The 11,291-nt window shown below is 36.5% G+C and overlaps 1 protein-coding gene across 4 annotated transcripts in view; it reads left to right on the plus strand.

The window, feature by feature from the left end:
- The window catches only part of LOC117232638 (doublesex- and mab-3-related transcription factor A2), a 94,155-nt gene extending 86,671 nt beyond the window's left edge, over positions 1–7,484 (plus strand). For all 4 annotated transcript variants that reach the window (XM_033492147.1, XM_033492146.1, XM_033492145.1 and 1 more), the window contains one exon: positions 3,877–7,484. The gene's annotated coding sequence lies outside the window, so the exon portion shown is untranslated. The remainder of the gene's footprint in view (positions 1–3,876) is intronic.
- The last annotated feature ends 3,807 nt before the right edge of the window (positions 7,485–11,291 follow it).

Genomic DNA, 11,291 nt, shown 5'->3' on the forward strand with positions numbered 1-11,291 from the left:
TGACAATGAGAGAAAACAATAATTTCAATAATTCGTTTTACTTGTATAGACTGTTTTATCTCATGTAGATTTGGATAGCCCAGAAGGAGTCGAAAACTGCAACATTTGATATTTAATCCTTCGTCAAAAAACATTCAATAGTTTTCACAAGCAGAAATAAAATTTTGAGCTACGTAGGTGAGTTAAAAACGTGCAACAATCGATATGATCGTATTGCATAAGCAGTACGAGTTCCATTAACCGGTTCTTGTTTTCCTTCTATCGTTCTTCATTCTTCCGTTCACTGCCATTTTACTTTTTCCGTTCAACCCGTGGTCTTTATCTGCTCATTTATTCACTCTTCCGAACAATTCTCTACCAACTTCCGATAAATACTGCAGATTGTGTTGGATTATATTCTAGATTTGAATGATCTTTCCTTGTTTCTTTCAAGGATTGAATTCATTGAATTGTAAATTTCTTGTTGGTTTCTTTTAATTTTAGTGAGTGCATTATGATTTGCCTTGTATCCTGTTGCATAATCTCCCTTTTTACTATCTTGCCTTATAACAGAAAAATGTAATATATATGTACACCTATGTATAAGACGGCAAACAATAAATAGAATATATCAATATTTTTCTACGGAAAAAAAGTAGGATACCATCTGTACTTTGTTCAACTTCTAAAATCGGTCCGTACCTTTTAATCGCCGCGTAAAACTCACGAAAGACGCAGAGAACAAATTTCAGTAAATGACAGTAAATAACCTAAACATAAATTTTGAGTTTTTTACGTGCGGTAACGGCCGACCCGGTTCCCAAGAAAGCGGTGCGAGATTTTGGTGTCAGAATGTTCCAGGAAGGACCGTGGAAATTATTAAATGGGAGACGGTAGTTAACGCGTATTTTGCTTCACATATTCATTTTCGGCGTCTTTATGCACGATCACGGATTGGTCTTAAAGACCACACGTTGGACACGGTTGTTATCGAACGGACACGAACGACGATTAAAATGACTTCTTTAAAAAAAGGATAAGGAGCGTCTACGAAAATCCTTCAAGCGTCTATCCGGTAGAAGGCGGTCTTTATCGCTGTGATGCTTTTCCAGACGTTATACGTCGACGAGATTCGTTTTACGATGCGGCCGAGTTTTAGTGCCGAACGAGGTTCCGCTTCTCTAGCATTTTCTGACTTTCGCCTTTTAGTTTATTCCTTCGTCGTGGTATTTTCGCGAATACTGACCCGAATCCCAATTTACAATATCATTGTGTGACTGTAATCTTTGTCAAGGCATAGAAATATTAAAAGGCGGATGAACTTTTGCTACGACGAATGTACGGAGTATTGCGATGGAAAACAATTGGAGATACGAGCACTAAAATGGTTGTAAAATGTTTTCTGGATCTCGTTGATAATATGTTTGCTTATAATTATTTTTATGAGATATTTTAAATACTATTTGATACACCATTTTACAGAAAGCTAGATATGTGATATTCTGAAATTGTTAGAAAGTATTTTAGACGTCGTTTTATAGAAATGTAAGTATTAGATTATACGCTAAAAAATGTTATTTTTAATTTGTCTTTGTTATACTTTTAAAGTCTTTGTGTATACTTGCATGGGGTGAAAGAAGTGTAGCTATACATTATAAGCTTCGAAGGAAGCCAGATATGTTATAGATAACATATAATTAGTAACGGTAGTTACAGTAAAAGAAAATATAAAAGATTCTTCGAGCTTCGTATTGCAATATTAAATCGTTTTACGTACAAAACGGAAACTTCGATATTAATTAAGTGTAGAAAAAAATGGATGTATGTAATTAATTCGGTTGCACATAAAAAAGTCCCATCGAAGAGCAAAATTATTTGACGTACTCGGTTCATTCTTATGTAAACTTCACGTGGAAATCGCAATTACTTGTATTATAAACGCGACTGGTCTTAATTCACTAAGGTAAAGTAAATTATTTAGTTTACAGAAGACATTTATCTTCGAGATAAATGCATATATTATTCGAGATAAGGCATACTTAAAATTCTCTCTACGCTCTACTTTGCGCCGACTTATATCTACATTGTCGTCGTATTATATTTCTATCTATATTTCTATCTACTGTAACAATCAAAACAGTAATGGCAAAACAAATGACGGTACTCGGTTAAAATTATTTAATTATTTCCTTCGACTAACCCAAACTTAAACGCCAAATAAAACTCTACATCATCGCATTATATCTACAAGCTGCATGAAAAATGTATCTACCCTCGTCGCTTAAATTCTCGATACGTATCTAACCAGTCAATCATTCATTCCCTGTGCCTACTATCAACCAAGCATATCGAAGTTCGTCCATTTATCGTGTATCGGATAAAAGAGAGGAAAAGACGAAAAATCTTAAATTGGCATGATGCATCCTGAAGAGGAACCAGCGTGTCTAGACTTTCGAAAAAGTCAGCTACGATACCTTGCCGCTGGTGTGCCGAGCAAGAAACCGAGTCTGGTCTGGCCGGGTGAATGGCGGGTGGGTGCACGTATGAAAACTAAGTCCGGGTTTCATTTGACTGGCTTTACGAGGGAGACATAAAATGGATTTTACTGTCGGCTAGTTCGCCAGTTCTCAAGTTGGTAACATTGCTTTAGCGAGCATAATATAGCCCCCATGCCTTTCTTCTCCTTCTCCTCCAGTTCTTCCTCTTTCGTCGCTATTCCTCTTCTCTTTCTCTTTCCCCTTTCTCTTATTCGTTTTCTTCTTTCCTCGTCAGGACGCACGTCCCTTTCGTTGTCGTTCCAACGTGACTCTTTTCTCCCTTTTTCTTTTCTGCCCTCTTCTTGTCGGTACCTTTTTCATTTTCTTTCTCTTCACCTCTCATCCCTGTCTCATCCACACTGGCCCCGTGTATTCGACCAGTCGAATCTTTAAAAGTCATGCTTCGCGGTATGTTTCCGCCCTGCTCGGCGGAAAGTTTTCGCATGAGAAATGTCTCGCCGACGGATTTAATATCCGCTGGATAAGACGGCATGTTGGTCATTAAACTTAACTTCGAATTCATTTCCTGTTCTGTTTCGGTAGCGGTTAAGGACCTTACGGCATTTTGTTACCTTTTCTTCGGTTACCAGACGCCATTATCGTTCGTTTCTGGCCCCATACAGACGTTTAATGTCCGCGTATTTGGTCGAGACACTTATACATGCATTAATTTATTTCTAGCTTTGTTTATTCCTTATTCCTTGGTTACCCTTCGCTCGTTATCGTTATTTTTACGACTAATCCAGGATAGCTGCACATTCCTAATCGCAATATAATTCTATCTAATTCTACATCCTTGGGATGTAGCAATCTTGAATCCGGATTGTACATCTGGATGGATTTTATTTCTGTAAACTTTTATCGTTGTTGAAGAATTTAATCTGGCATTTAAAAACGGCATAGCAAACGAAATGAACGGAAAATGTTAGAATAAATAAGAATAAAATCTCTATCTATTTATTTACTAAGTACGAACAATTACGTTCCATTTCTTTGCTCAGAATGGCTACGAAAGTGAAAAGTATATGTTAAATTTCCTATCATTTAGTAGTACATGCTTCCATATTGCCACAAAAATTTGATACTATGAAAATCAAGAACTTGATAAATAAATTTGAAAAATGAGTGTATGTGTAAATACTTTTTGTAATCGCTTTATGTTCACAAAAATATGAATCTGTATAAACATCAACCATCTACTTACTGCACAATCTAAAATTAGCGATAATACACAAAGATCGGTTTGGTAATCGCATTAAAGGTAAGATCCTATCGAAGATAGGCATCGAGTATTCCTTCTGTTTACGTTGAAATGTAACACATCGCTAATCTCGGGTGAACTTTATTTTTCTGATTCTAGATCGATAAACAACCAGTGAAGTAACACGTTTGGAAGAACAGATCGAACCCAAAGAGAAACGAATATGGCGAAGAAGAGAGGAAGAAGAAGGGGAATAAGCGTACGTAAAGGATCTTTGAGGAGGGAAACAACGAGCGAGTGGAATCTCTCCTCCATCTCTTCTCAATGGAGAATGTTCTCCATTTTATTCTAATGTGCATTCTCTGAACAGTCGGATTCGCCAATCCACCACTTGAATGCCGAGTTCACTATTAAGTGGAACCTTCATACTTTTTGGAAATAGCCTCCGGCTATGTTGTTTGGTTCTCTCGTGTCGATATTTATCCGTAGTAGAATACGCGAGAAATTTAGTTGTTCGATACCACGAATGGATCGACACGAGAAAGTCTCGCCGACGGTAAGGCGAAATTAGGATTAAGAGAACTAAATTTTCTTACTGTTTCGGAAGAAAGGAAGGAAATACGAGAGCCTCCGAACGATAGAAAAGGATGCGTATCATTCACGGACAATCGATAAAGGAAAATAATGCTCCATGGTCTCTCTCTCTCTCTCTCTCTCTCGTTCGAACAACAGCGTCGCGATTCGAGTGCCGTGTTCCGAACACAAAAGATATTCAGTTGCAAACAAAATCCATAGAGCAAGAGAGCGAGAAAAAGAGAGGAAGAGGGAGGGAGGAAGAGGGAGAGAGAGAGAGAGAGAGAGAGAGAATGGAACTCAAGAGAATAGGTTATGTTCCGCAGGGTTCTTCCCGTTGTTGTTTTTTTCTACGCTGACCGAGAGAACAAGAAAATCATAAAGGTTTTTGTGAGTGGATAGTGGGATGCCGAGGTTCATGGACAACTTATACCTCGGGCACCCCTCGTCCTTGCACGTCCTTCGGTTCGTTAATCGAATCTTGCTCGCTCCTTCTTTCTCTTGTTATATTTCATTTTCTCCTCTCTTTACGTTTTCCTTTTCCTACCCACTTTCAATTTGTTCCTTTCGTTAAATAGTTTCCCTTCGAGTTATTCTCTTCTCTCTTGCTCTCAGCGCAGAATAACAGAGCGCATCATGTTGTCAAGACAGGAAACGAGGAACGCATGTTGGAGCTTGTTCGTAAGATTACGAGAGACGACCATCGCCGACCGGTTGCTAAAGCTCAGTCGCCCGTGAACGAGATCGCTCGACAGTCTTTTCGATGATCAAGTGTCATCGTGTGCTATAAAACTCGCATGTACGGCCGACCGAGTTCCTCTGGCTTGGACTACGTATTTTGAAACTCTTCGTCGTGCTCGGCTCCGCCTCGTAGTTTCCCTCATTTCCACAGGAAAGTGATTTCGTTCTGTTCGCGGTGGATGACAAGTGTCGATGATCACGGTTCTTGCCGGCCCTTGACACACGCGCGACAACGTGATTCCAAGAAACCTACTATCTTCTCACGTTCGCTGCAATCTTTACCTCGACAAATTTCTAACGTGATATCTCCAACCATGTTCCTTTGATAATCATGTTAATCTTGGATGCTTAATATGAACTGCTATGGTACCGATCGAACGAAAGGCAAGCGAACAATGAGAAAAGAAGGTGAGGCAAGTGACGCGTTGGAAGATTCGTAGCGAATGATAATATATACGTGCTCGCTTACATTTCAACAAATCGGCAGTGCGGATTGTAGCTTTCAAAGAATGGGTAACGATTCCCTCGAATCCCTCGGCTAGAAAAAGGAACAAATCTAGCGAGAACAAGCGAAACAAGTATATTTCTCGTTTATTCTCGCTATTTTTTATTCGCTTCTTTCACAAATAGATTGAGATTACGCGATTGAAACAGTTTGGTAGAGTCCGAGTAACGGATAGTAGCGGAACTGGCTGATTTGAATTTAGGTGAAACAACTCTATTGGAATCTAAGCTGTTGTACAGATATGCGAACGAACAACGTAATTAAAAACAAGGTAGAAAATGGTGTATTTGAGAGTAAAACGGGTGCATTGAAAGAAGATCGCGCGATTAATTAAATGCGTGCGTGCATGTTCCCGTGATTTAACCGCGGACACGTACATATGTAAGCATTAAGGTCTCATTTTGCGGGCGAATCTTGCGATCTTGTTGCGTGTCTTTCGTTCCGTCAAAGAGCAACGATCGTCGACGAATTTCAGCTAGTCACACGCTTGGTTGGAGTCGGATCTTAAAGAAAACCGATTCCGATGGGAAACCCGGACAGAGCGTCGAGAATTGCTTTAGAACTGCCGACAGATATTTGACATGTTATGGTTTAATTGCATCGTGCGATTCCAGTAGTTCCTTTGCTCGATTCGGTATAATATACGAATTCTCTGTGTTTATTCGAATCGAGCAAGTTTCGAAGTATGCGCAAACCTGGTTCAGTTGTGTTTAGCCAGAGAGCTTTCCGTTGTTGCCAAGCGTGCTATTATATGCGAAGATCGATCATAAACGTGTTTGTATTAGGCGGAATGATAGAGCTCGCAGCATGTTTTCTATGAAGCGATAGATTATACTAACGCGAATGTTCGCGTCCTAAACCTACGGGTAAAGAGATACATGGACGCGCAATCAAGAAATAGGTGGATATTTTAGTTGCACGGACGTGATGTGACAAAACGTTGGCTGAAAAACTGGTCGTTCCATTTCTCGGCAAATTAATTTTCAAATAAGAACACCGAGAGCTGTCTCTTCGATATGCTGTTTCATTCTTACCTCCCTTTTTTCTTCCGCACTCTGCCTCGCGTCGGTTGGTATCCTCCTCTTCTTTCCTTCTCAGAGACACACCGTGATCCTTCTTTCACCCCTTCCTCCGTACCTTCGTTCCTTCTTTCTATTTTTCTCTCTTGCTTTACCTTCTTTTTTTCATATCCATACCACGGAGAACACGTTCCGAGCAAAAATCTGATGTCGAAACCTAATTGGTTGTTATCCGTACAGAACTTAATGACTTGCTCCGAAATGACTCGCATTTAAACGAATTTGCGCTCCTATAACGAGTATGCGTGCCATTGACGCTTACCACTTCGGAATCAATGCGCATCATCGGCCTGTGTATTTCATTTACACGCCAACGCTTACAGATATTTTTCTATTTACTTCCACGAAATGTAATCGCACCCACGGACAGAGAATTCGATCGAAGAAACGGTCTACCGATAGATTGCATTCGATCTAGTTGAATTATTATTGAGCAGATATGCGGAATTTGTTCATAATCGGCAATTGAATATGTATATCGAGGAAAAGAAATACAGATCGAGAATATAGAAAACGAGAATAATCAAAGCGTATTAATGATGTTAGAGGATTGATCATGGATGTACGAGCGCTGGTCACGTTTCGAATGCGTGTGCATGTATAAAATTACGCCATGAAATTAAGAAAATGGCGTGTTTCGTGACTGGTATACCGGAAATGACACGGTCGTACGCTCAAAGTAAAACGAACGGATAAATTCAGCCTTCTCTTGCGAATGAATTGTGGGGAAGAACGATTGCGGTTAAAATATCTTGATGGATCTGACAAAAAGCTACGAAGGTGGTCGATATCGGAGGAAATATCTTAATTTCGCAATTTTTTCTTTCTTTCCTTTTCTGTTTGTTTCTTTTTTTTTTTTTTTTTTTTTTTTTTTTGAAAGAAAGAAATCAATACATGAAAGCCGCTGAGGTGCAGAATGTATTCAGAGAATTTTGTGGTCGGTTTGTAAGCATCGTTTATTATTTGTTTGTGTTAATTCGGCTTTTGCGAGACTTCTGAATGATTTAAATTTAACAAACGACGGGTTCTGTTAGACAGGATAGTCCAGTAAGAAAGAGGATTGAATTTAGAGACTACAATAAATCTCATCTGATTTGAAATCCTTGAAATAATTATCTAATCCACACATTCTATTAATCTGTAAATTATTGCGACAGCATTGAATTCTATAGATAAAGCGTGAAAATATTTATATCGTTACGAATGTTACAGAGGTGGTTGAGTTTGTATGCTAGAAATTTATTTTTACATTGAATTTTTTAAGTTTCTCGTGTAGGTAATATTTCTTGTTTTTTTTATTTAATGTGCACTTGTTTTAAAAAGGATTGTCAATATGAAGCTTAAATTTTTACGTCTGGTATACGTTAATGTAAATTTTTAGAAAATTTATGCGAAAAATACAGTTCTATGCAGGAACTTTTCAATTGTGTACTCGAGATTCGTAAATTTGATTTCGTGACCGAAACGTTGCGTTATTAGTCGAAAATTTATTGCTCGTTGGAAGCTTCCCCATATTAATTTAGAGCCATACAAGTGTAATATCTATCTAAAGTAAGTAGTATATGTTATTGAAATAAAAATAATTTTATTATAAAGGAAAAATCGATAAAGGACAATTTTATATATTTATATTTATATTAGTATTAATCTTCTATAACAAAAATTAATTCACAATATAATTTAAAAACTTTCAAAATTCTTAGGCATTTCTTTATATTTAATAATTGTGATTATTTATATTTACTTGTTACGATTTTTCGTGACATTGTTTCTGCGTTAATGAAACTATTAAAAATATCATCCTCATAATTTATGAATAAAATAATTAATTAGTATGGTTTCCTCAGTCGTCCACATAAATTAATTCCATCGTAAAAAATGTTTGTAAGTAGAAATTACAGATACAACGCAAGGTGCAGGTTGGCGTTATAATATATTCATTCTGAAGTTCAATCAAGAAAATTTGCATATATAACACACGTTTCCAAATCCATTCTGTTCGAGTCGTTACCGTCATATGGAAAGTTATGCGATGAGCTATGGAACGTTCTAAGTGTCAATTTGATTTGGCATGTATCATTGAAAATACCACCTCGAGGCATTCGTATTGGTTTCTGAATAAAGGTGGAGTCGCAGGTACGACACGATACACCTCGCGATTCATGCACCCTGCTGTTTTGCCGTCTTAATGCCTTCTTGTATCTAATGATATGTCAGATGTTTCATGCACATCAAAACCCAGTAATGTTTAGCATAAACGATCGGAACACGGAAGGAAACGAATGAGTGCCCTGTAATTTCGTACTTCCGACAGCTCGTTGCCTAAAACCGTCAACTTCAATGGAAAACTTTTGACATCGACGCGGTTCCAGGTGTTGAAAGAAATGTGAAAGATATCGAAGAGAGAAAGAAATTGGCTGGAGCGCGCTCGTTCGAACGGAAATATGCTTTACGTTCGCGCTTTCGGTAATAAAATTTTACGTGTTATCGATGAGCAAAAATTACCATAGTATGCACGGAAAAGCGTCCAGATAGTGTTACGTATATTATAGCGTGAGGGAAAGGCGGGAGCTGCAGACTCAATATGAAGATACGATGATCTAATGGAAAAAATATACGTTACAAAGGAATATTATTTAATACTATATAGAATACTATTTAATACTATATTACTATAAGAAATACATTATATATAATATATATAATGAGAGTGTAAAAAAGTTTCTCTTCGGAAATATTTAGTTTATTAAGGAATAAACTTGACCTCGTTATACAGGATAAGAGAAAACTCAGCGAACATTGACTTGAGTTTCGTTTTAATATGTAAAGCGTGCTTTCCTTTAATTTTTCTTTTGTCAAGTAAGGTGGATTGTTTCAGTTTTTTGTAAATAGGCTATTTAATTAAAGTGACCAAGATCCCTTTAATACATATCTTTTTGTTTCTGTGTTTACTTTATTTCTGTAATTCGTTTCATCGACGATTGTTAGTTATTTTTTCATTAAAATAGCTCAATCTTCATATTTTATTGTAATTCAATTCTTACAGTATAAATATAAATCAGGTTGATTTTTCTTAAAAGCAATGTTACTTCTAGTAAATTCATTATATTAGGTCACGGTTAAAACGATTAGAATTCGTATAATTTTTGCTGATTGCTGAATTTTCCAAGTCTGAATCGATATCTAAGGCTGCAAATAAATCGACGTGTTACTCTCCTTTAAAAAATCAGTTACATATATTCTTAATGATTTTACGCTGTAAAGATAGTGAGCGAATATATCAGCTACTCGATTTTCATAATCTTGATCCAAGACTAGAAAAACGAATTTCTAAGATTTCTTTATCGAGGAGCAAGTCAACCTATCTTTTCTTGCAATCATCATCATAAGATCAACGTATTCATTTGTTATAAAGTGTTCGATTATCTTTCACGTTATCACGAACAACTTTCCCTATATATATATAAGAAAACAGTTTAGCTTAATTTTGTCATAAATCGTTTAAATTGTAATAAAATTTCAAATGCTTCGATGTAACGAAATCCTCTAGAATGTACTTACATTTGATGCGCGATTTTAAAAACAATCGCGGTCATTCAGAAATGGTAACAATAATTTTTGGTTGAAATATCATTTCTTGAAACAAATACTAGACAAGTTCCCAGATGTTCCGCATCGTATTCAATTCCTAATTGACTGAGTACTGTTTATAGAACAAATTTCAAAGGTTCCGTTTAATAGTCGTCATAAAGGAACATGCAGTGCGCCTGCTTACGCTATTTTCTCTTGTGAAATGTGAGTCCGTTGCAATGATCGCGTACATTTTCCCCTCGAAATACGCGTATATCTCAGACACATATTATTTTTGCAAGGTTTAACCAAATCTAGATACGCTCTGCGTCACTTCAATTATGAGAGTTATTAAATAGATTTCTATTTTTCCCGAAAAGTGCTGATAATTTGCACAAAGTGATATAGGTACGTTTTTCTACGTACGTAAGTACGTTGACCTCGTGGCGTATCTATCGCCACCATATCCTTCTTTTCTTTTCAATCTTGATCATACTTATTTTTATTGTACTATGTTGTAACGATGTATGGTAAATTAACAATGGATCGTTCGCTTTGAACTTAAAATTAAAGGGCAATTAAATTCGATAATTCAAACAAATTCGGCTCGACGATTTCGACCACACATTAATGTTCCTAGTCGCGCAATTGTATCGAACGAATGTTACTAAATTGACGAAAATATACGTTTAAAGAATACAAAAGAAGATCGATATAAATCGCATCTTTTTTTTTATTTTAAAAGAGAGTGACTTTCATATTTAATACTTGTTCAACTAATTCCATGTTACCAAAAGTTTTTTATTTAATCTTTATTTATTTATCGTTTTCTTTATATTAGACGTGATTTTCTATTTTCAATTGTAATTACGTCGCATTAAAGTATTTCCATTCGAATATAAAATGGCGTTAATGTCAGACAAATCAATAGAGGTTGACTCGTAAAATTTTCTCCTGTGATCTTTATTTGTATTGCGTTTAGAGTAATCGTATTCTACAAATGCGAATCTAGAATGGTTCAAGCAGCACATTATTATTGAAATGTTATTTATCTTTGTAAATATTTATATTTTTAACGTTATTCACTAATTAAGTCTCAAATTTTA

The sequence above is a fragment of the Bombus vosnesenskii genome, unplaced genomic scaffold, assembly GCF_011952255.1.
Source record: "Bombus vosnesenskii isolate JDL3184/JDL3185 unplaced genomic scaffold, Bvos_JDL3184-5_v1.1 scf7180000013289, whole genome shotgun sequence".
NCBI classification, from domain to species: domain Eukaryota; kingdom Metazoa; phylum Arthropoda; class Insecta; order Hymenoptera; family Apidae; genus Bombus; species Bombus vosnesenskii.